We start from the raw sequence: 25,690 nt of genomic DNA on the forward strand, positions 1-25,690 counted from the left end.
ACAGTAGGTGGCAGTATATGACCATGTTTTCTTACTGAGAAAGAGCGCTTGTTAAGTCTTGTACAGAATTTATTTATTTTTTCATTATTAGTGTTATGAACTGCTAAGGAGAAAGAAGCTATTATTCGCATAGCGACTACCATGCATTGTAATTTTGAGCAAATACCCAGAATGCTTTAATACTTTTGCAGTAAATGTAGCCCGATTTGGACAGGGACGACCATTTATCATTACACTTTGTGAAATCATTCATTTGTTCTAATTTGAATGTAAATGACTCCAAGGTTTTACAAATAAGGTGACAGACTAGCATAAATGTAATTGCCGGGTTCATCTCCCTCTTTTTATATATTACTCATTAGGTTATGAATTAAATACATCTTATTAAACTAGGGGCATGTCCAATGATGATATTGTAATGGCAAATTATTGTGTGCTATTAGAGGTGTATTTTTTATTCATGGTCATTAATTTGTCATTAAAGCGACATTAGTTTAGCACTTTTATCTGTATTACGTGACTAGAAAGAGGAGGCCTACTTCTAGAATGTGAGAAAAAAATGGAATGCAAGTCGCAGGCATATTAGGCAGTTTTAGCCGGCATTCAGACACTACAGAAAAATAGAGCTATGCAATTCTTTTTTTGCTTACTAAATCTATCCTTAGAACCGTATTTCAAAACAGGGGGAAAAAATGACCATTACATCAAATGTGCAAATCCTTTAACGCCAGGAGGAATTTAAGTACTGTCGGTAAATCAGAGAAACAGCACCACTAGGATAAATATATTTAGTACTTATCCCATTAAAATTCATCTGTATAACCCATTGCAATGAAGTGATAGTCAGAATCTGATATACTGTATAGGGGGATTACACATTTAGCACTGAGGGAAAAGCTAAAGTGCTTTGTGCAGAATTTGTCCTTAAGCAAAGCAGGTTGTTGTAGGCTTATGATACCTGTTGTCAGACTAATAAAGAGAGATGAGGTACTAGAATTATCAAGCATTCTGTAAATGGTTAACGTTTTTTGCTTTTGAAAAAAAAAAATATATTTTTATTTTCATAAAAAAGATTAAAAGGACTTGAAATGTTTATTTTCTTTCACAATAGATAGAGCATATAATTTTACACAACTTTGCAATTTGCTTCTTTTATTAAATTGTATTCATTCTTTTGGTATCCTTTTTTGAATTGCAACAATGCATTACAGGGAGCTAGCTGAACATAAGTGAGCCAATGACAACTCTTATATGTGCAACCATCAGTCAGCAATTTGCTCCCAGCAGTGCATTGCTGCCAAGGTATGCCAAGTGTGTTCCACAGACACTTTTGACAGCCGAGTGGCATTACTAAGTAGCTGGGTAAGGGCAGTGTAATACTTGGCAATATTATAATATTTTTTGTTATTTATAAATGTTACTTACATTATCCAAAGTACAAATTAATTGCATAATTTAACATAAATCAATTTAATGATAGATTGTATAACAAACAAACGGCTAGATTTGGAGTTTTGTCTGTAACGAGCCGAAAAACTAACGCCCGCGTTTTACTGGCCGCACCATAAAAATAACTCTGGTATCGAGAGTCCACATAAAGGCTGCGTTAGGCTCCAAAAAAGGAGCGTAGAGCATTTTTAACGCAGCTTCAACTCTCGATACCAGAGTTGCTTACGGACGCGGCCAGCCTCAAAAACGTGCTCGTGCACGATTCCCCCATAGGAAACAATGGAGCTGTTTGAGCTGAAAAAAAACCTAACACCTGCAAAAAAGCCGCGTTCAGCTCCTAACGCAGCCCCATTGTTTGCTATGCGGTAACCCTTCCTACGTCTGCACTTAACACTCTAACATGTACCCCGAGTCTAAACACCCCTAACCTTACACTTATTAACCCCTAATCTGCCGCCCCCGCTATCGCTGACCCCTGCATATTATTATTAACCCCTAATCTGCCGCTCCGTAAACCGCCGCTACTTACATTATCCCTATGTACCCCTAATCTGCTGCCCTAACATCGCCGACCCCTATATTATATTTATTAACCCCTAATCTGCCCCCCACAACGTCGCCTCCACCTGCCTACACTTATTAACCCCTAATCTGCCGAGCGGACCTGAGCGCTACTATAATAAAGTTATTAACCCCTAATCCGCCTCACTAACCCTATCATAAATAGTATTAACCCCTAATCTGCCCTCCCTAACATCGCCGACACCTAACTTCAATTATTAACCCCTAATCTGCCGACCGGAGCTCACCGCTATTCTAATAAATGGATTAACCCCTAAAGCTAAGTCTAACCCTAATACTGACACCCCCCTAAGTTAAATATAATTTAAATCTAACGAAATAAATTAACTCTTATTAAATAAATTATTCCTATTTAAAGATAAATACTTACCTGTAAAATAAATCCTAATATAGCTACAATATAAATTATATTTATATTATAGCTATTTTAGGATTTATATTTATTTTACAGGTAACTTTGTATTTATTTTAACCAGGTACAATAGCTATTAAATAGTTAAGAACTATTTAATAGCTAAAATAATTAAAATAATTACAAATGTACCTGTAAAATAAATCCTAACCTAAGTTACAAATAAACCTAACACTAGACTATCAATAAATTAATTAAATAAACTACCTACAATTAACCTAACACTACACTATCAATAAATTAATTAAATACAATTGCTACAAATAAATACAATTAAATAAACTAGCTAAAGTACAAAAAAAAAAAATAACTAAGTTACAAAAAATAAAAAAATATTTACAAACATAAGAAAAATATTACAACAATTTTAAACTAATTACACCTACTCTAAGCCCCCTAATAAAATAACAAAGACCCCCCAAAATAAAAAAATGCCCTACCCTATTCTAAATTACTACAGTTCAAAGCTCTTTTACCTTACCAGCCCTGAACAGGGCCCTTTGCGGGGCATGCCCCAAAGAATTCAGCTCTTTTGCCTGTAAAAAAAAACATACAATACCCCCCCCCAACATTACAAACCACCACCCACATACCCCTAATCTAACCCAAACCCCCCTTAAATAAACCTAACACTAAGCCCCTGAAGATCTTCCTACCTTATCTTCACCCAGCCAGGGTCACCGATCCGTCCTGAAGAGCTCCTCCGATGTCCTGATCCAAGCCCAAGCGGGGGGCTGAAGAGGTCCATGATCCGGCTGAAGTCTTCATCCAAGCGGGAGCTGAAGAGGTCCATGATCCGGATGAAGTCTTCATCCAAGCGGGAGCTGAAGAGGTCCATGATCCGGATGAAGTCTTCTATCAACGGCATCTTCAATCTTCTTTCTTCCGGATCCATCTTGCAGACCTCCGACGCGGAACATCCTCTTCTCCCGACGCCTACTAGCCGAATGACGGTTCCTTTAAGGGACGTCATCCAAGATGGCGTCCCTCGAATTCCGATTGGCTGATAGGATTCTATCAGCCAATCGGAATTAAGGTAGGAATATTCTGATTGGCTGATGGAATCAGCCAATCAGAATCAAGTTCAATCCGATTGGCTGATCCAATCAGCCAATCAGATTGAGCTCGCATTCTATTGGCTGTTCCGATCAGCCAATAGAATGCAAGCTCAATCTGATTGGCTGATTGGATCAGCCAATCGGATTGAACTTGATTCTGATTGGCTGATTCCATCAGCCAATCAGAATATTCCTACCTTAATTCCGATTGGCTGATAGAATCCTATCAGCCAATCGGAATTCGAGGGACGCCATCTTGGATGACGTCCCTTAAAGGAACCGTCATTCTGCAGTTGGACGTCGCCGGAAGAAGATGGGTCCGCGGTGGAGGTCTTCAGGATGGAGCCCGTCGTCATCGGATGAAGATAGAAGATGCCGCTTGGATCAAGATGGTTGCCGGTCCGGATCGCCTCTTCTTCCCGGATAGGATGAAGACTTTGGAGCCTCTTCTGGACCTCTTCAGGCACCGGATGATGGATCGCCAACCCCCGCTTGGGTTGGATGAAGATTTTGGAGCCAGGACGGATCGGTGATACCTGGTGAGGTGAAGACAAGGTAGGATGATCTTCAGGGGCTTAGTGTTAGGTTTATTTAAGGGGGGTTTGGGTTAGATTAGGGGTATGTGGGTGGTGGGTTGTAATGTTGGGGGGGGGTATTGTATGTTTTTTTTTACAGGCAAAAGAGCTGAACTTCTTGGGGCATGCCCCGCAAAGGGCCCTGTTCAGGGCTGGTAAGGTAAAAGAGCTTTTAACTTTAGTAATTTAGAATAGGGTAGGGCATTTTTTATTTTGGGGGGCTTTGTTGTTTTATTAGGGGGCTTAGAGTAGGTGTAATTAGTTTAAAATTGTTGTAATATTTTTCTTATGTTTGCAGATATCTTTTTTATTTTTTGTAACTTAGTTCTTTTTTATTTTTTGTACTTTAGCAAGTTTATTTAATTGTATTTATTTGTAGGAATTGTATTTAATTAATTTATTGATAGTGTAGTGTTAGGTTAATTGTAGGTAATTGTAGGTAGTTTATTTAATTAATTTATTGATAGTATAGTGTTAGTTTTAATTGTAACTTAGGTTAGGATTTCTTTTACAGGTAAATTTGTAATTATTTTAACTATTTTAGCTATTAAATAGTTCTTAACTATTTAATAGCTATTGTACCTGGTTAAAATAAATACAAAGTTACCTGTAAAATAAATATAAATCCTAAAATAGCTATAATATAAATATAATTTATATTGTAGCTATATTAGGATTTATTTTACAGGTAAGTATTTATCTTTAAATAGGAATAATTTATTTAATAAGAGTTAATTTATTTCGTTAGATTTAAATTATATTTAACTTAGGGGGGTGTTAGTATTAGGGTTAGACTTAGCTTTAGGGGTTAATCCATTTATTAGAATAGCGGTGAGCTCCGGTCGGCAGATTAGGGGTTAATAATTGAAGTTAGGTGTCGGCGATGTTAGGGAGGGCAGATTAGGGGTTAATACTATTTATTATAGGGTTAGTGAGGCGGATTAGGGGTTAATAACTTTATTATAGTAGCGCTCAGGTCCGCTCGGCAGATTAGGGGTTAATAAGTGTAGGCAGGTGGAGGCGACGTTGTGGGGGGCAGATTAGGGGTTAATAAATATAATATAGGGGTCGGTGGTGTTAGGGGCAGCAGATTAGGGGTACATAGGGATAATGTAGCTGGCGGCGGCGTGCGGACGGCAGATTAGGGGTTAATAAGTGTAGGTAGCTGGCGGCGACGTTGTGGGGGGCAGATTAGGGGTTAATAAATATAATACAGGGGTCGGCGGTGTTAGGGGCAGCAGATTAGGGGTACATAAGGATAACGTAGGTGGCGGTCGGCAGATTAGGGGTTAAAAAAATTTAATCGAGTGGCGGCGATGTGGGGGGACCTCGGTTTAGGGGTACATAGGTAGTTTATGGGTGTTAGTGTACTTTAGAGTACAGTAGTTAAGAGCCTTATAAACCGGCGTTAGCCCAGAAAGCTCTTAACTACTGACTTTTTTCCTGCGGCTGGAGTTTTGTCGTTAGATGTCTAACGCTCACTTCAGAAACGACTCTAAATACCGGAGTTAGGAAGATCCCATTGAAAAGATAGGATACGCAATTGACGTAAGGGGATCTGCGGTATGGAAAAGTCACGGCTGAAAAGTGAGCGTTACGCCCTATTTTGAGTGACTCTAAATACCGGCGGTAGCCTAAAACCAGCGTTAGGAGCCTCTAACGCTGGTTTTCACGGCTACCGCCAAACTCCAAATCTAGGTCATAGATTTTTTTTCATATTAACCAATTTTAGTTTAAAGGACATTAAACCTAAAAATGTTATTTCATTATTAAGATATAGAATACAATTTTAAACAACATTGCAATTTACTTCTATTATCTAATTTGCCTCATTCTCTATATATCCTTTGTTGAAGAAATAGCAATACACATGGGTGAGCCAATCACATGAGGCATCTATGTGCAGCCACCAATCAGCAGCTACTAAGCCTATCTAGATATGCTTTTCATCAAAGGATATCAAGAGAATGAAGCAAATTAGATAATAGAAGTAAATTGGAATGTTGTTTAAAATTGTATTGTTTATCTGAATCATGAAATAAAAATTTGGGGTTTAATCTTGGTTTAAATTTTAGCTGGGTGGTTAATAAAATCAGCTGTGTGGTGTGCCCATTAAAGGGATACTGAACCCATTTTTTTTTCTTTTGTGATTCAGATAGAGCAAGCAGTTTTAAGCAACTTTCTAATTTACTCCTATTATCATAATTTTTCTTTGTTCTCTTGCTATCTTTATTTGAAAAAGAAAGTTCAGAACTCTGGACAGCACTTGTTTATTGGTGAATGAATGTATCCACCAATCAGCAAGAACAACCCAGTTTGTTCATCAAAAATGGGCCTGTATCTAAACTTTAATTCTTGCTTTTCAAATAAAAATACATAGAGAATGAAGAACATTTGATAATTGGAATAAATTAGAAAGTTGCTTAAAATTGCATGCTCTATCTGAATCACAAAAGAAAAAAATTGGGTTCAGTGTCCCTTTAACCCCTTAATGACCAGAGCACTTTTCTATTTTCTGTCCGTTTGGGACCAAGGCTATTTTTACATTTTTGAGGTGTTTGTGTTTAGCTGTAATTTTCCTCTTACTCATTTACTGTACCCACACATATTATATACCGTTTTTCTCGCCATTAAATGGACTTTCTAAAGATACCATTATTTTCATCATATCTTATAATTTACTATAAAAAAAATTATAAAATATGAGGAAAAAATGGAAAAAAACACACTTTTTCTAACTTTGACCCCCAAAATCTGTTACACATCTACAACCACCAAAAAACACCCATGCTAAATAGTTTCTAAATTTTGTCCTGATTTTAGAAATACCCAATGTTTACATGTGCTTTGCTTTTTTTGTAAACTATAGGGCCATAAATACAAGTAGCACTTTGCTATTTCCAAACCATTTCTTTTCAAAATTAGCGACAGTTACATTAGAACACTGATATCTTTCAGGAATCTCTGAATAGCCATTGACATGTATATATTTTTTTTTAGTAGACAACCCAAAGTATTGATCTAGGCCCATTTTGGTATATTTCATGCCACCATTTCACCGCCAAATGCAATCAAATACAAAAAATCGTTCACTTTTCACAAATTTTTTCACAAACTTTTGGTTTCTAACTTAAATTATTTACAAACAGCTTGTGCAATTATGGCATAAATGGTTGTAAATTCTTCTCTGGGATCCCTTTTGTTCAGAAATAGCAGACATATATGACTTTGGCGTTGCTTTTTGGTAATTAGAAGGCCGCTAAATGCCACTGCGCACCACACGTGTATTATGCCCAGCAGTGAAGGGGTTAATTAGGGAGCATGTAGGGAGCTTTTTGGGGTAGTTTTAGCTTTAGTGTAGTGTAGTAGACAACCCCAAGTATTGATCTAGGCCAATTTTGGTATATTTCATGCCACCATTTCACCGCCAAATGCTATCAAATTAAAAAAAAACGTAAATTTTTTCTCAATTTTAGGTTTCTCACTGAAATTATTTACAAACAGCTTGTGCAATTATGGCACAAATGGTTGTAAATGCTTCTCTGAGATCCCCTTTGTTCAGAAATAGCAGACATATATGGCTTTGGCATTGCTTTTTGGTAATTAGAAGGCCTCTAAATGCCGCTGCGCATCACACGTGTATTATGGCTAGCAGTGAAGGGGTTAATTATGTAGCTTGTAGGGAGCTTGCAGGGTTAATTTTAGCTTTAGTGTAGAGCTCAGCCTCCCACCTGAAACATCAGACCCCCTGATCCCTCCCAAACAGCTCTCTTCCCTCCCCCACCCCACAATTGTCCCCGCCATCTTAAATACTGGCAGAAACTCTGCCAGTACTAAAATAAAAGGTATTTGGCCCTTTTTTTAAAAAAAAAAAAAAGCATATTTACATATGCTGATGTGTAGGATCCCCCCTTAGACCCCAACCTCACTGATCCCCCACCAAACAGCTCTCTAACCCTTCCCCTCTGCCTTAATGGGCGCCATCTTGGGTACTGGCAGCTGTCTGCCAGTACCCAGTTTTGTAAAAAAATGTGCCTTTTTAAAAAAAAAATGCCCTTTTCTGTAGTGTAGCTTCCCCCCCCCCCCCCACCAAGACCAACCCCCAACCCCTTCCAGGTCCCTTAGATTACATTTTTAATAGTTACATTTATTATTATTTTTTAGCTTTTAACTTTTTTTTTTTTCTGTAGTGTAGCGGTTCCCACCCGCTCCCGCCCCGTGCACATGCGCGCTCCCGTGCGCGCCCCCGTAGATCCTGCCCCCGATCCCGCCCCCCTCCACTTCACACAGAGCACCGATGGCCGCCCACCCGCCTCCCACGTAAGCTCCCACCCACCAACGATACCGGCCATCGATGTCTGGTGCAGAGAGGGCCACAGAGTGGCTCTCTCTGCATCAGATGGCCAAGGGGGGTTATTGCAGGATGCCTCCATATCGAGGCATCACTGCAATAACCGGAAAGCAGCTGGAAGCGAGCAGGATCGCTTCCAGCTGCTTTCCAGACCAAGGACGTACGCCACACGTCCTCGGTCATTAACTGTATTTTTTTTGAGGACGTGTGGCGTACGTCCTTGGTCGTTAAGGGCTAGATTACAAGTGAAGCGCTGTTTTGTGCTTCCGTCCGCAGGTTAACTTTGCTAGACGTCGTATTACTAGTTGAAAGTGTATCAATATAACAAGAGTATTGCAGTATGCATTAATACCGTATTTATTGGACTAACATTGCATAGTAAAAGACAAGCTTTCGAGATATCTGCATTAAGTCCTTTGCTTATTATGTTAAAATAGGTCACCGTTTTCTTTTCAAATGTTTCCATTTCTGGGTGCTTTTAAAGTTCCCTTTCAGTATTTTAATAGTGAGGTTTCCAATAGAGTGTCAAACTGGGGTGCAGTATTTATTTTCTTTGTGATTTTTAATAGAGTGTCTATGCAGATTCATCCTAAGGTGCAGTTTTTGTCCAGTTTCCTCTATTTAGCTTCCCCAGTCACATGCTGTGCACTGTATCATGTATACTACATTAACAGATATACATGCAAACATATACATATAAATACATAAATATATCTGTAAACACATATATACACACACACACACACATATATATATATATATATATATATATATACACCTATTTAGACGTGTATGTATGCATATATATGTTAAAGCCCTTTGCAGACCTTTTTTTCAAATACCTTATACCATATATTTTTTAAAATAATTTTATCAGCCAGTGTTTATATAAGTGTAACTGTACTCTTACATTTTATTTATGTTGTGTTTTATGAAACTTTTTCTTCTTACCCTACCTTTTGCGTTTGCTCTGCAGTTGCGCTAACCCAGCGCTTAGTAAATTCAATTGCGATGAAGCGAAGTGTTTACTTTCAACTCGTAAAACGCACGCTATTGCTCACACACTTGACTTCAGTTACCATGTCACTCGTAATATAGCCCTAACTAGATCCTTGGGAGAACGTTGCTCATGGTCTCCTTTTAATGCTCAAGTTCTCTGTTATTTATTGCCACTTGTTTGTATACTTGTACAAACGCCCATACAGCCAGCTAATGTAAACATCTATATATGGCAGCAATGAGTGATGTAGAAACAAGGTCTGAAATTCACATCCATTAAACAGTGAAGAAGCAAAAATAAACGTATCACAAATAGATGGACATTTAGAGCCATAGACCTTAACTGAAAATATTCTTTAGCTACTAAATTGTTTTGAAACATTAAAGCCAACCAATCATTTTTATTGGTTTCACCCTTAAAAACCCAGTTATATGTTATCAGTGTGATGGGTTGTCTAATTGTTTTACCCTTTGTATAAGCATAGAAATGTATTGGAATCCTTAAAAGCTGAAGGAAACACCAGATTAATGAGAACAATTCATTGCATGGACCCCGACCTTTAATAACCAAAAGAGATGTAAAAGATAATATATGCATGTAAATGAATAATATGTATAATATACTTTCTTAGTACAGTTACATGGTTGGGAGCTTGCTTTTTGTTTGTTATTGTTTTTCTCTTTCATTAAGAATTACAGTTAAAACAAAAGAAAAATTACAATCAGTGGCAATAAGTTTAAAGTTATGGCTGTGTGCAGAAACCTCTCTCTGCAGAGCAAAAGCATTAATATGAAATCATGTTTGAGAGAATATCATGCAATAACTTAGATTATTAAGCCTATACTGCAAAAAACAACTCAGTAATGACCAGGAAAATATCCTGGTATATTGTAAACAATAGAAGAAGAATGTAAAGAAAATAAACAAGATAGGGGAGGAGTTTTTGGGGTACAATGGTACAATTTAGATTACAATTATAGTGATTTTTATTGTAAGTGACTGCTCTGCTTGCCTTTGTTTGAGTAACTGTTTCTAAAGATGTTTTCAGATGTTAGTAAAACCTTTATGTGAGGGCAACTCCACCTGAAACATTAAACCCTCCTGCCCTTATTGCTACCAGCACTTACCCTGAAGCTGACAGAAAAATAAAGAAAATAAAGCTTTGGCAAACTGAGTGCCCATTTATCTTCCCATTGTCTTATATATAGCAGTACATTCTCTGGAGCCTGCATAGACAGTGTCTCCGTCCCTTTATCTTTTTGCAACACTCTTGTCTGGCAAGCAGACCAAGCTAGTAGAGTGTAGAGTTGAGCAATGCAGCCAGCCTGAGAGGAGCTGCAAGAAGCTAAGAGCACTGTCTGGTTGCCATGACACTGGAAGGACAGGAACTTGTTGTTTCAGAAGGTTTCCCAGACAACTCAGCCCATGGGAATATATTAGGGTTGTCACCTCAGCCATGTTTTCCTGGACACTTATGAGTTTCACATGTTGCAGGGTAAGCAGGGAGGAACATGTATTGAGCCTCTGGAAATCACATGAATAGTGCTAATGGACAACACAATACATGTTCCTCCCTGCTTACCCTGCAGCATGTGTAACTCAGAAGTGTCCAGGAAAACATGGCCGAGGTGTCAACCCTAGAATATATGTATAGCTTGGTGTGATTTAATAAGGCTTTACTAAGTGAGTAATATACTCCACCTCGTTCATTAGAACATCCTGTCTGTGTGTGAATCACCAAAGGGATATTAGCATCATCCCGCCCTGTATCTCTGCGTGACGCTGACTCAGTATACACTCACGCTCCCCTGGGGTAACATATAACTGCTAACATATGTTTAGGTGGAGAGTGGTACTACACAAATGCATTTTGTTCCTTATGCTTCATATGCAAAAACATTATAATGGTACATACCCCAACTAGCAAGCAACGAAGCCGGTGCCTAACTTTTTCCCCTGATGCAGTGTACATTGTAGGTTTTTTATATAAGGAATAGCTTAGGGCTTAGTAAAGTTTCATTCCATGCATTCTTGAAATTCAGGGTTTCAGAGTAGCAGTGTAAGAAGGGAGTATGATGTAGCTATGTTAGTTGTAGATGTTAAGAATTATGGGGTTGATCACAATCCTTTAGAAAAATGTATCAAATGATGTATATACAAAAATCCCCATATACTTTATTGGTGGTTTTTCTGTTGATAACCATTAGATTTTTGGATTGTGATCAACCCCTTTATCTTGTACATTAACGTTTTTTGCTAAGGAATGTCTTACAGCTTTATTAAAGTGGCAGGAATGGCACAACTGTAATGCACAGCTGTGAGCTAGCTTCTGATTGGTAGATACACATGTCTCTTGTCATCTTAGCCTGGTGACAACACCATGCTCCAAAAGATTCTGCATCACTGTACAGGGGGGTACAATAAGTGGAGACAAGAAGGGGAAGGCAAACTGGGATTGAATGATTACAAGGCCAAACTCTATAGAAAGCTTTCAGTCTAAAGGTTCAATTATAATCCTTTAGAAAAGTGTATCTAATGAGTATAAAATTATTTATCTACAGAAAATAACAAAGATGTAATCACAATTAGAATTTTCCAAACAATGACTTTTTTTTAATTTATTTTTTAAAGAGTTTTATTGAGACATGAAAAAATATACAATACATAAGAGGATTAAGTACTAACAATGCCTTTTTAATTAGCAAATTACAGAAAGATGTCCCTATGTGTTACATTTCTACAGATCACAATCAAAATTGTTGATAGTTTCTACACCTTTTTTTAGCCATGTTAGTTTTCAAATTCAACAGCTAAGGTTATTCGATAAAGCCCCAGACAGCATATTACCAGCCACTGCCTACTTAATCAGGGGCGGAACTATCATTGGTGCAGCAGCACCAGGGCCCAAGAGCCTATACATAGGCGTATGTAGAATGTGTATTATCCTAATGCAGAGAAGCCTTTTATTAGTGCAAGTTGCAGGTCGGTCTATCTATTCTCAAAATCATTATAATGAGCAGAACATATTTTATTACTTTTCCTTTTTATTGAATTATCTTTGGGGGGGGGGCCTAAAAAATCTTGCAACTGGGCCCTCTGTTACATTGGTCTGCTACTGTACTTAATCAATTACATTTAAAAAGTATTAATACATTTTACACTAATACAAAGTGGCATAAACAATAACAGAGAGAGAGAATATAGAAAAATAAAATAATAATATGGACAGTGAAAGAAACTGTTAATGTAAACTAGCTATTAATATATTTACAGAGTATCCATTATCCATATTGTTTATATGAGTCATACAGATGGTTAGTTTATTGGTGGTTTCAGGAATTCACTTTGTGACTCTCAGAGGATCATGTTGCTGAAATGTATTTTTAGTGCATATATTTAACTTGACCCAACCACGTACTGCCAGGCCCTGCCCCACCCATTACGGCCCCACCCACAACAACAATGGTTTTTCTGGGAAATGCCCCCTTATAACTATTTTCTTGATATCACTGCTTAGTATAAATTAAAGAGGACAGCACAGATTAAAATAAAATTGTAAGCATTGTTGACCTTTATGAAAAGATAGTAAATCTTTACCAGTGAATAATGTGATTTCTTCTGATGAAATATTTACTATTGCAACAACAAACACTGGCATTGAACACTCAGAATGTAAATGTATTAATATTTAACCAAATGCAATTTCAAGTCTCACATAAAGGGCTAGATTACAAGTGGATCGCTAAATTATCATGCGCCCGCAAACGGGCATTACAAGTGGCTGGTTATTGCTACTGCAAGCTTGCGGTAGCAATTATCACTCAGAAAATTAACCAGAAATCCGATCTCTGTTTATTTTCTAAAAGTGCCCCAAATACCCTCAAAATAGAGGGCGTTATAGTTTTTTTATTAAAAAAAATACATTTTTGCAACTGCACTAGACAGTTTTTGGGGTCTAAAGTTGGTAGGAGTGGGGTGTTAGAAAGCAAACTGCCTTTACATTGCGGTCAATGGGAACTGTGTGTTCCCAGTTAATATATATGTATGTGGCAAGAGATATATATTTATGTACTGTATATTGACAATATACATATATATTTATATATATGTATGTGTTAAGATGTGTACATACACATATTAAGAAAATAAATATATATGTATATAGTCATATACATATATATTTAAAAATATGCAGCCATCGTTGCACTACTTACCCCTTCGCTGCACGACGTTCTGATACCATCTCTGACGTCATCAGAATGTGGCTCCCATTGAAGCCCATGGAAGCGCGCTCTCATGAGGTTGCGTTTGCATTGCACTTAGCTGGTAATACCAGCGCTGATATTACAAAGTGGAGCGTAAATATCGCTTTAGCAAAACCGATATATTGTGCTTCACTTATAATCTGGCCCAAAATGTATTCTTTAAATGTAATTTCCCCCTGTTCTGTTTGTGTCATACTTTTTTTTTAACAAAAAGGGGGAATATGTTCTCCTACTATTGTTTTTGTCATATGAGCTTATGTAAAACTTTATTTTATAAATAATGATGAAATCATATAAATAAAAACAATGCTGAGTGAACATTTTTTTCCCTCAGTGGTTAAATTCAAGACAACAAATCGGCAGGACAACAATAGTCTTTATTTTACATTAAAGGGACAGTCTAGTTAAAATGAAACTTTCATGATTCAGGTGGGGCATGCGATTTTAAACAACTTTCCAATTTATTTTATCATCAAATTTGCTTTGTTCTATTCTTGGTTGAAAGCTAAACCTAGGTTGGCCCATATGCTAATTTCTAAGCCATTGAAGGCCACCTCTTATCTCAGTTCAATTTGACAGTTTGTTTTACAGCTAGACAGTGCTAGTCCATGTTTGCCATATAGATAACATTGTGCTCACTCCTGTGGAGTTACCTAGAAGTCGGCAAACATGCAAGTCTGTCGAAAGAACTGAGATAAGGGGGCAGTCTGCAGAGGCTTAGATGCAAGGTAATGACAGTGGTGAAACGTATACTGGAGAATGGGTAATAAAGGGATTATCTATCTTTTTTTAAATAATAAAAATTCTGGAGTGTACTGTCCCATTCAACATTAAATTGAAAATTGATGGAAATATAAAGGGATTAGTGATACAACCATGCTGCCTGTAAAAATTAAACTTTCATGTTTCAGATAGAGCATGCAATTTTAAGTGACATTTTAATACTTCCAGAATCAAGTTTACTTCATACATTTGGTATCCTTTGTTGAAAAGCATTCCTACATAGGCTGATGAGCAGCAATGAAATACTGGAATCCATCTAATTATTGGTGGCTACTCTCATATGCCTATTATCACTGGCTTATCCGATGTGTTTAGCTCTTAGCGATGCATTCCTGAGTTTACTTTACAAGGGTTAAACACTTAGGGGTTAATTAAATACTTTAGAAAAACTTGTCAACTAATGTATCTACATACAATTCCCATAGACTTAATGGTATTTTTCTGTAGGAAATCATATGATATATGTTTTTTAAATTGGTATCAACCATATAGTTAGATGCAAGCAGTAGTATAGTAATAAAAAGCTTTAACACATTTTAGAATTCTGTTTTTACACTTTAATGTTCTTTCATGAATTGTAATTAAGTCAATAATAATCAAATATGTAAATTTCACAAGTGCAGTATTACGTTTTTTGTTGTTGTTGTTGTTTTTTTTTTTTTGTTGTTTTTTTAACTTTGGATCACCCTTGGCATAATCTAGAAATGTATGTGAAACCAACCCCTGAATTATTTATTTAAATACCCAAAAGACACAATTACTGTTGGTGAGATGCGTGATATAAATTGAAAATACTTTGAATTAAAGGAACGGGAAACCTCTAATTTTTCTTTAAAAATTCAGCTATATTGTACATTTTTTTTAAAAAAGTTTCCAGTTTTCTTCTATTATCAAGTTTACTTTGTACTTTTAGTATACTTTGTCGAAAAACCAGGCAGGTAGGTTCAGGAGTGTGCACCTGCATAGTAGCAAAAGACCACTTCTCTCTGCTTATCCTCCTTGATCTGTCTGCAGCCTTTGATACTGTTGACCCCCCTCTTTTGCTTCAAACCCTCCAATCTTTCGCCATTTGTGACACAGCCCTCTTGTGGTTCTCTTCCTAAATGTCAAACCGTACCTTTAGTGTAGCCTTCTCTAGGGCCTCCTCTGCCCCTGTCACCACTTTCTGTTGGGTTACAGCAAGACTCTGTCCTCGGTCCCCTTCTCTTCTCAATCTCCACGTCATCATTAGGTTCCCTAATAAAGTCCCACGGGTTCCAATATTATTTGTATGCCGACAACACCCAAATCTACTTCTCTGCACCAGACCTAGCTCCTTCATTGCTAACTAACCCGTGTCACTAACTGTCTTTCTCATATCTCTTCCTGGATGTCCTCTCACTACCTCAAGCTAAATCTCTCCAAAACTGAGCTCCTTATTTTCCCCCCTTCTTCCAAAATCTCCACCCCAATCTCTCTATAACTGTCGACAACTCCATCATTACCCCTACCCTGCATGCCCGATGTCTTGGGGTCACACTTGACTCAGATCTTTCTTTCACTCCTCACATTCAGTCCTTGACTAAATCCTGCCACTTCCACCTTAAAAACATCTCTAAAATTAGACATTTCCTTACATAAGACACAACTAAGATTTTAATCCACTCTCTCATCCTTTCCCGCCTCGATTACTGCAACTCTGTTCTTTCTGGTCTCCCTAGCTGCCGCTTAGCTCCTTTACAATCTATAATGAATGCCTCTGCCAGACTTATCTTCCTTACACGTCGCTTTTCATCTGCTGCACCTATCTGCCAATCCCTTCACTGGCTTCCTCTTGCCTTCAGGATTAAACACAAAATTCTCACTCTAACATACAAAGCCCTCAACTGCACTGCTCTCCTCTATATCTCAGACCTTGTCTCCAGATACTCTCCCTCCCATCTCCTTCTCTCTGCTCATGACCTCCTACTCTTCTCCTCTCTTGTTACCTCCTCACACTCCCGGTTACAGGACTTCTCCAGACTGTCTCCCATCTTGTGGAACTCTCTGCCTCGCTCCACAAGACTCTCCCCTAGTTTCAAAAACTTCAAGCGCTCCCTAAAGACTCTACTTTTCAGGGATGCATAAAACCTACACTAACATTTCTTTATACCGTTTCCTCTCCTCCATTGCTATCCCCTTGATGTAAGCCTAAGAGCCATGCTGTTTGTAGATCACCTTCTTTAGAGCTAACTACAACAGTGCGACTCTTGGCAGTGCCCTCTACCCGTCTGATCCCTATAAATGTTTCCTTGTATTCCTCCTATGTTTATAGCGCTTCAGAATCTGTTGACGCTTTACAAATAACCGATAAGAATATAAGTTTTACAAGAATATTTTAACAAATTGCAGGATCTCTAGATTGCTCCAGACACGAGCATGCTGCTGCCATCTTAGGTATGGGTTTCAACTAAGAATACCATGAGAACAAAGCAAATTTGATCATAGAAGAGAATTGGAAACTTTTTTTTTAAAAACTTGGTATGGTCTGTCTGAATTATGAAAGAAACATTTTAGGTTTCATGTCCCTTTAAGAAATAAATCTAGGCAATATTACACAAAGCCTACACTAGATTAAGGGTTTGCACTAAGAAAAGCTATCGTAAAGAATTTGATTTTTTTTTTTTACCCTAAACCCTGTGCAACACCCTCAGCTAATTCTCCTAAAGGAAATCTTTGAAAATTTTACAAAGCATATTCATTGCATCATTCCTTGCAGCAGTTTTATGTTATTGAGCTGCCAATATCATACAATATGAGACTCCGAAGGCATTAAAATACTCATGTTATAAAAAAAGCTAAAGCTTGCACTAATTTATAGTTTTACCCTTTAATAATAAAAATAAATATTTGCATATTTTCTCATGTTGTTGATTGTTTGCAAACATATAATACACAAATTTAAAATATTCATGTATAATCCAAAGACAAAACAGCTGGAGCGGCAAGTGAGTCTGGTTGCAGCGTTATTGATGGCTAAGCTTGGCAGTCAAATTTCTAAAGCCACATACACTTTTATTCTGTCTTAATTATGCATTCATTAAAAGCTTTTGTACTGAACTGAATAAAGTAAATATTTTCTTGATCTCTGTAGTATGCTCCCAGACTGTAGATTTGCACAGCAGGGCCCTGATAATATGAATAAATTGTATTTCCCCAAGGAGATTATCTTTCAAAGGCAGTTGTAAAGAGATGTAGTTATTCTGTCCTGTTTTTCTTGTGCTTCTCTGCTATTGGTAACATGGTTATCTCTTTTCTTTGCTTATGATGTGTTTAATTTATTAATTTAAAAAAATCACTGTAGCCAATCAAAATACATACTATGTATATGTTGTATTCACTGGCTATAACACTTTCATATATTTTCCTTTTATGAAGGATGTATTTTAAGAAAAAAGAAAAACCTTTATTGGCTCGAAAGCCAGCCTCCTCTTTTTTTTAACCTTAAAGAAACATTAAACACTTAATAAATTATAAATATAATTAAGTATTCCAGGCAAAGCTTAGAAATAATCTGAGAATAATTTGCAGATTTTTTTTTATTCATCTATTTTTTTTAATTGTTTAAATATTGAAAACAAATAAAGTGTAACATTTTAGTACCCATAAAGCAATATGTGCTGCCATGGTGTTACCTAGGTTTCCTTCTGTGCAGAGGCCAGTCACGGACAGTTATAAATGACATGCAACCAATGGCTGTAAGGAATTTAGCAGTGTTAAAATGATGGTAAACTTAAGTTATCTATAAAATAAATTATAATTATTTGACTGCTTAATATATAAATGTCAAGAGAAATCAATATACTATATGTGCAAAAAACTTTTTTTAACCCAATACATAATTCTTTCCCCATCTAATATGACTAGGTGGCACACAATTATTATATATTTACAAGTAATTTATAAAGCAACAAAAATGGAATGAGTGACAGGTAAAAATACGCGAGTGACAAACTGTGACTACATGTATGCTACATTAGACATTAAATAAATTCTACTTGGGGACAGGCTAGCAAAATATGACAGCAATATGTAGACACTGGAGGCACTGAAAGTGAAATACTGAGACAAGATCAGTCAGAGATATCAAGCTCTCTTTGACTATTACAAGAATATTTATGGCAATTTACATTTTAGGTTGGTAGAGTTAGGAAGTTTAGTTAGGGTTAACACTTTGGATAAAAGATCTGCTACACATTGCAAAACCTTTCTACGGTCACACTATGGCCATGGTATTATTGGGCTGCAATATAGAGGTACCTGCGATACTATAGTCAAGGTGACTTCCCCTACAAACAGCATAAGCAAACACAAGGCAGTCAGTGAGGAACATTCTAAAAATAGAACCTGTTTCTAACCAGAAGGACTAATGCCAGCTAGCCCTAGCATAGCACAAATTGACCACCTGAAAAATAAGTTTACTTTCAAAACACAATAATTGTAAAGTTTAAAGTACAAAAAACAAATCAAATATACACAAAAGAAATATACTAAAATCACTCATTGTACTGAAGGGGAACTTTCTCACAGCGTTTTTGTTCCTGTGTGAAAAAGTTCCACTTCAGTACAATAGGCGCATTGCGCATGTGCTAAAGCCGGTTATGAGGAAAATTACAGGGAAGATCATGATGTTACTGATGATGAAAAAGGGACAGAGCCAGACGGACATTTTTAAACAGCAGCAGCGCCAAAAGTAAGTGCTTTAACTTGAAAACGGAATATATGTAAAAACTGGCCTACATTTGTAAAAAAACGATCTATGGAAACTTTATAGATATAACTTAAAACTATTTTTGGGTTAACTGTCTCTTTATTACTTATTGCGGGCGGTTAGGTTTTTTTCTAAATACTTATTGCGGGGCGGTTTAGGTTTTTTTTAATAATTATTGCGGGCGGTTCATTTTTTTTTTTGTAATGCTTTGTTTGCTTTTGTTGCATCCTTTTCGGAATCTACTGGGATGCAGCTTACGCTGCATCCCGGTGGATTCCGAAAATGGCAGGGTGGTGAAAGAATCCACCTGCACGCGCAACCAACATTCTTTTGGCTGCCTCGTGCTGCCAACATTCCTTTGAGGATGCATGCGCACCTGGCGACGGACGCGTTACAATTATACAATTATAGTATAGATAGTATTTCTAATGCTCTTTAAATGTAATATTCAAATTATGCAATATTCAAAGTACTCAAAAACTTTGAATCTATATATTAGTAATAGTATTCCTAATGTTCTCTTTAAATGTAATATTTGAAATAGAAACATTCAAATTGATATATTTGTATCTATTATATATCGATTTATAAAATTCCCTGCTACATGAACTATTGAACTTCTGAATAGTATTTGTTAAATTGAATGTTACATTCGAAATTTCGAATATGGATATTCAATTTTATTATGAACATTCAAAAATGAAAGTAACATTCGATTACCGAATTTGAATGGATTTTCATTCTTATCAACATTCGATTGTCCAAAACAAATGTCCACAGGATTATTCGCTCTACCAAACAAATTACACTTTCAGCACATTCGCCCATCGCTAGGAAAGACCAAAATTTACAGAGTTAAGTTACATGAAAAGGGGGCTTAATAAATAATGAAACTATATTGCAAAAGTATTTAACTGTATATAATTAGGCATTTTATATTATACTCTCAATGTGTTAAGTGTCCTTTTATGTGGACGTTCTTAAATAAATACAGGAATTATAATATTTGACATACCCATTAGATTTATAGGATTTTGTGATTTATTAAAATCAAAAATTAAAACTTGCACCTAAGCTCAAAGGAAGTAGGAGAAACAAACATAATTTCCTACAAACAACTTGTGCAAACACAACTTATATGTACCAGTGGTTTGGCGAAATGTGAGCTAAAAGAATCGCAATAAAAGCTATGATTATAGGAGACATCAAAATATAGTTACCAGTTTCAAGGATGAAAATAAGATCAGTCCACTCAAAACCACAGAATATTTACAGTTCACTGAGTAAACAGAAAGGGAGATCATATAAAATCAGCTGGTAGGGAGCAGACAAAGTTTCCAGCTCTGCTTCACACACCGTTATTGTACAAGAATGTCCTTGTGCGGCCGCATCTTGCTCTTGTGCAACCAACTGCCCAAGTGCAGGGCTTGTCAATCATCCCTGATGGATCAGTAAGAGATGTTTTTAACACCTCTAAAGTGATGGGGAGGTTAGGAGGCAGCGGTCTTATGACTGCTTCTTCTTAACTTGCAGTTTCAGGTTCAGATGAATGGGCCTGTTTAACAGGGCTCCAAACTCACTCACAAAATTAATAAACCTAATTACAATGTGCATTATATTGCAGGCTTGGATTTTATTATAGCCTCACAGCTTACTATTCAAAGGCCAAAGATAGTCTTCAATTCCAGACACATTTCAATACAGTGTTCACCATTTTCTATGTTGCGGTTTTCCAAACTTCCAAAGATAAGCAAAAACTTGTTCAAATTACAAGAATAATTCATAAAGAGTTAAAAACTAGAAAAAAAGGAGACACAGAGGCGTCAACATGGCCTAGTAACGTCTATACACTAGAAAAACAATGTGACGTAGAATGATACTCACAAGCAAAGAGCACCCAAAAGTGCCAATCACACAGACTGGATCAATTAGCAGTGGTCCAGCTCACTGAATGCTCACAGGGGATATGCTCAGATGAAAAACAGCAGGCAGCAAACAGAAATCATATTCCTGTGAGTGACATAAAACAATATCCATAGCCTAGTACAGTTTGGGCATGCAAAGTGCATAATTATTGGTCAAACTTACAGAAAGCAGCGCACCGCCAGGTGCAATAGAGGCAAGCTGGAACCTCTCAGTCGCCCAGCAGACTGTGCTCAGGAATAGATGGCATCCGTTCACCAGCCACACGGTATAGATCCAAGAGATAAGTCCAAAATAAATACAGCAAGTGTATCAGATAAAAGAATGTATTTATTAAAAACAAAGCAACGTGTTTCTCAGCCCACAAGGGCTGTTTCCTCAGGCTAAACAATAAAAATATAACATTGATACACTTGCTATATACACTTACAAATCATATAATTGGTTATTTAATGCACTCACCCTCTTCCCTAAACCTAATTAATCAATATACACCTGTTGGTAACCTCTTGTATCCTAGCAATAAAACAGCTGATGATAAATGTTGCTATTTGTGTCAGCCATGTGGTTGATAAAGCAACATACTAACACCTAGCTAATCAATATACACCTGTTGGTAAACTAGCAATAAAACAGCTGATGGTAAATATTGCTATTTGTGTCAGCAATGTCGTTGAATCGAGCAACATGCCAACATCATTCATTTTATGAAAGAGGGCATGGCCCTAACTACTAAATAAAATAATAATTCCGACGTTCTACAAACTACCTCAATCAAAAAATAGTATATAGAATTTAAAACCAATAAATTTGGGCCTAAAAAAATCAATTTTATACTGGCTATAGGTGTAGTATGCCATTAGGCCTAGTGAGACTGATCGTCATGGCAACAATAGCCTTGTCTGATTCTATTGTAGGATCATAACGAATCTTCAATGATCTTCATAAGTGATGTATAGTTGTACTAAAACTGACAAATACCGTTCAAATGTTAAGAAAATATTTGCAGATAACGGCTCTCGACATAACCCATGATGTCAGGGGGGTGTATAAAAACAAAAGGCCAATGGTGTGCCAGCTGATTCGTGTCTCTATAGGGGCGTGTGTGTGTAAACGTCAGTAATGGCGTCAGGATAGGGAGTGTCTGAGCCTGTCTAATGTCCAATGTTACTCTAAGTGGGTGTATATACTGACGTGTATCTATTATGTAACATACATCATGTGTGATGAGCTCCGTGCATCCACTAATAACAGGACAAGAATTTAATGGAGACATCAGCATATAACCAATATACCTGAGTAACTATTAACGTAGTGATCCAGAATCAGGACAAATCATGATAAGACGGTATCAGCTATTCCTAACGTCTGTGTTACCAAAGGGATGTTGATAACACAGAGGCCACGACTGTATGTGAAGATAATAGAGATAAAGATAACTAATGTAGTGAATGGATATGTGCTCGATAAGGGACTATTGTGATGTCTATACCTATGCTCAAAGGGTACCTAGTGCGATTGTGAATAATAAAATAAAGTATGTGTACTTATAGAGTGACAAGTGATAATATAAATAATGTGGGATGAATGCTAAAACATACCCATATTGCCAAAACTTGGAAATGCTAATCAGGCCAATATGGTGGGTATATCCAATAATAAAAGAAAGAGACATAAACATTAACAAATAATAATACAAAGTGTTGTTAAATAAGAACGTAAGTATGTGTATAAGTGTCTACCTAGTAGGGGGATGTAACGGAGTATCAAATTCCCCTACAGTGATGATGAAGGGGTATATGACCCCAATAAATACCTGTATATACCTATATAAGGAAGTTTCCTACTGCTAAGAAAAAAGGATATAACGACAATTGTAAAATAAATACAAAATACATTAATCTAATGTGCCCCATCCCTACAATGACCCTAAAGACTTACTTAAGTGTGTGTGTGTGTGTGTATATCTAAAAAAATAATAAATAAAATAGTGTCACTTAATGACAAGTGACACCAATAATAATATTTGGGATTCCCTCGGTGACAGCTATAAAAGTTTTATCTCTCCAAAAATGGGAGAAGCTATGTCTCCAAACAGATCAATTTGAAATTCACTCTGTGACAACTGTGTATTTTTTATCTCTCCAAAATGGGAGGGGCTATGTCCCCAATCAGACCAAATACTTATGGGCCCAATCAGTGGTCCAAAGTGGAAAACTTGTATACTTCTGGATGTGATGTATGATCTTATCTTTATATAGCTAAGAAGTGGTAAGGAGTATGGTATGGAGTGTAATTGGTAAAAAATATAGTGGACTTACTGTATACCCAAGCAAAAACTCCTAACAAGGATACACAGGATGACAACCAATATGTTGTCTCCAAATATAATTCAATTCAATAATGGGATATTTGAACTAGTTTTAGATGAATGCTGCCAAGTCAAGATGTTCATTCAGACCATTAGGCTGAAGAGTCTGTAATTTAGTGATCCAATAGGATTCACGGCTTCTAAGGGTCATAAATGCATTGGCTTGGACTCTAGACACATATTCAATAGGCAATATTCTCATGGGATTCTTTTGTGTCCCATGGACATTTCGGCAGTGTCTTGAGACACTGTGACTTTTGGATTTATTTTTAATGTTAGTGGAGTGTTCGCCCCATCTCTTTTTTACTTTGCGGCATGTGCGGCCCACATATTTGATCCCACATTCGCAATTTAGCAGATAGACCACGAAAGTGGACTCGCAGGTCATGAAGTTTTTAATACTAAATGTTTCACCTGTTGTCTGGGAAGTAAAAGTGGATGTATGGTGTGAGATGAAAGATCACATGCCACAACGTTTCTTACCACATCTGGAAATGTTATATTTGCGTCTAGCCTCATCTAAGAAACTAAGCTTGGGTATGGGTTTATCTCTCACAATTTTGCTAGGGGCCAAAAGGATCTTGAGGGTGGGGGCTCTTCTATAGACCACTTTTGGTTTGTCTCCAATAATATTCTTGAGTATGGAATCGTTTGCTAATATGGACCAATGTTTGAGAAGGATTTCTCCAACATAGGTGTGTCCGGTCCACGGCGTCATCCTTACTTGTGGGATATTCTCTTCCCCAACAGGAAATGGCAAAGAGCCCAGCAAAGCTGGTCACATGATCCCTCCTAGGCTCCGCCTACCCCAGTCATTCTCTTTGCCGTTGCACAGGCAACATCTCCACGGAGATGGCTAAGAGTTTTTTGGTGTTTAAATGTAGTTTTTATTCTTCAATCAAGTGTTTGTTATTTTAAAATAGTGCTGGTATGTACTATTTACTCTGAAACAGAAAAGAGAAGAAGATTTCTGTTTGTAAGAGGAAGATGATTTTAGCAAACGTTACTAAAATCGATTGCTGTTTCCACACAGGACTGTTGAGATGAAGTAACTTCAGTTGGGGGAAGCAGTTGGCAGACTTTTCTGCCTGAGGTATGACTGGCCACATTTCTAACAAGACTTTGTAATGCTGGAAGGCTGTCATTTTCCCTATGGGGACCGGTAAGCCATTTTCTTAGATTAAGTAAAAGAATAAAGGGCTTTATAAGGGCTTAAAAAACTGGTAGACATTTTTCTGGGCTAAAACGATTACTTTGCTAAGCATATTTGGCAGATTATAACTCTTTATAGTTATTATAATCTTGGGGATTGTTGTTAAAAAACGGCAGGCACTGTATGGACACCTTTTTCAGATGGGGGCCTTCTCTAGTCATAGGCAGAGCCTCATTTTCGCGCCACTAATGCGCAGTTGTTTTTGGAAAGCAAGGCATGCAGATGCATGTGTGAGGAGCTAAGAACCACTGAAAAAGCTTATAGAAGGCGTCATTTGGTATCGTATTCCCCTCTGGGCTTGGTTGGGTCTCAGCAAAGCAGATACCTGGGACTGTATAGGGGTTAAATGTAAAAACGGCTCCGGTTCCGTTATTTTAAGGGTTAAGGCTTTCAAATTTGGTGTGCAATACTTTTAAGGCTTTAAGACACTGTGGTGAAATTTTGGTGAATTTTGAACAATTGCTTCATGCTTTTTCGCATATTCAGTAATAAAGTGTGTTCTGTTTAAAATTTAAAGTGACAGTAACGGTTTTATTTTAAAACGTTTTTTGTGCTTTGTTGACAAGTTTAAGCCTGTTTAACATGTCTGAACCATCAGATAAGCGATGTTCTATATGTATGAAAGCCAATGTGTCTCCCCATTTAAATATATGTGATAATTGTGACATAGTGTCCAAACAAAGTAGGGACAATGATGCCACAGATAATAATATTGCCCAAGATGATTCTTCAGATGAGGGGAGTAAGCATGGTACTGCATCATCCCCTTCTGTGTCTACACCAGTTTTGCCCACACAAGAGGCCCCTAGTACATCTAGTGCGCCAATACTTATTACCATGCAACAATTAACGGCTGTTATGGATAATTCTATTGCAAATATTTTATCTAAAATGCCTACTTATCAGAGAAAGCGCGATTGCTCTGTTTTAAACACTGAAGAGCAAGAGGACGCTGATGATAATGTTTCTGACATACCCT

At 37.1% G+C, this 25,690-nt stretch overlaps 1 protein-coding gene across 1 annotated transcript in view; it reads left to right on the forward strand.

Annotated features, from left to right (window-relative positions):
* KLHL32 (kelch like family member 32) overlaps window positions 1-25,690 on the forward strand; it is a 408,910-nt gene that overhangs the window by 134,189 nt on the left and 249,031 nt on the right. The window lies entirely within an intron of this gene.

Source organism: Bombina bombina, chromosome 4, assembly GCF_027579735.1.
Source record: "Bombina bombina isolate aBomBom1 chromosome 4, aBomBom1.pri, whole genome shotgun sequence".
NCBI lineage: Eukaryota > Metazoa > Chordata > Amphibia > Anura > Bombinatoridae > Bombina > Bombina bombina.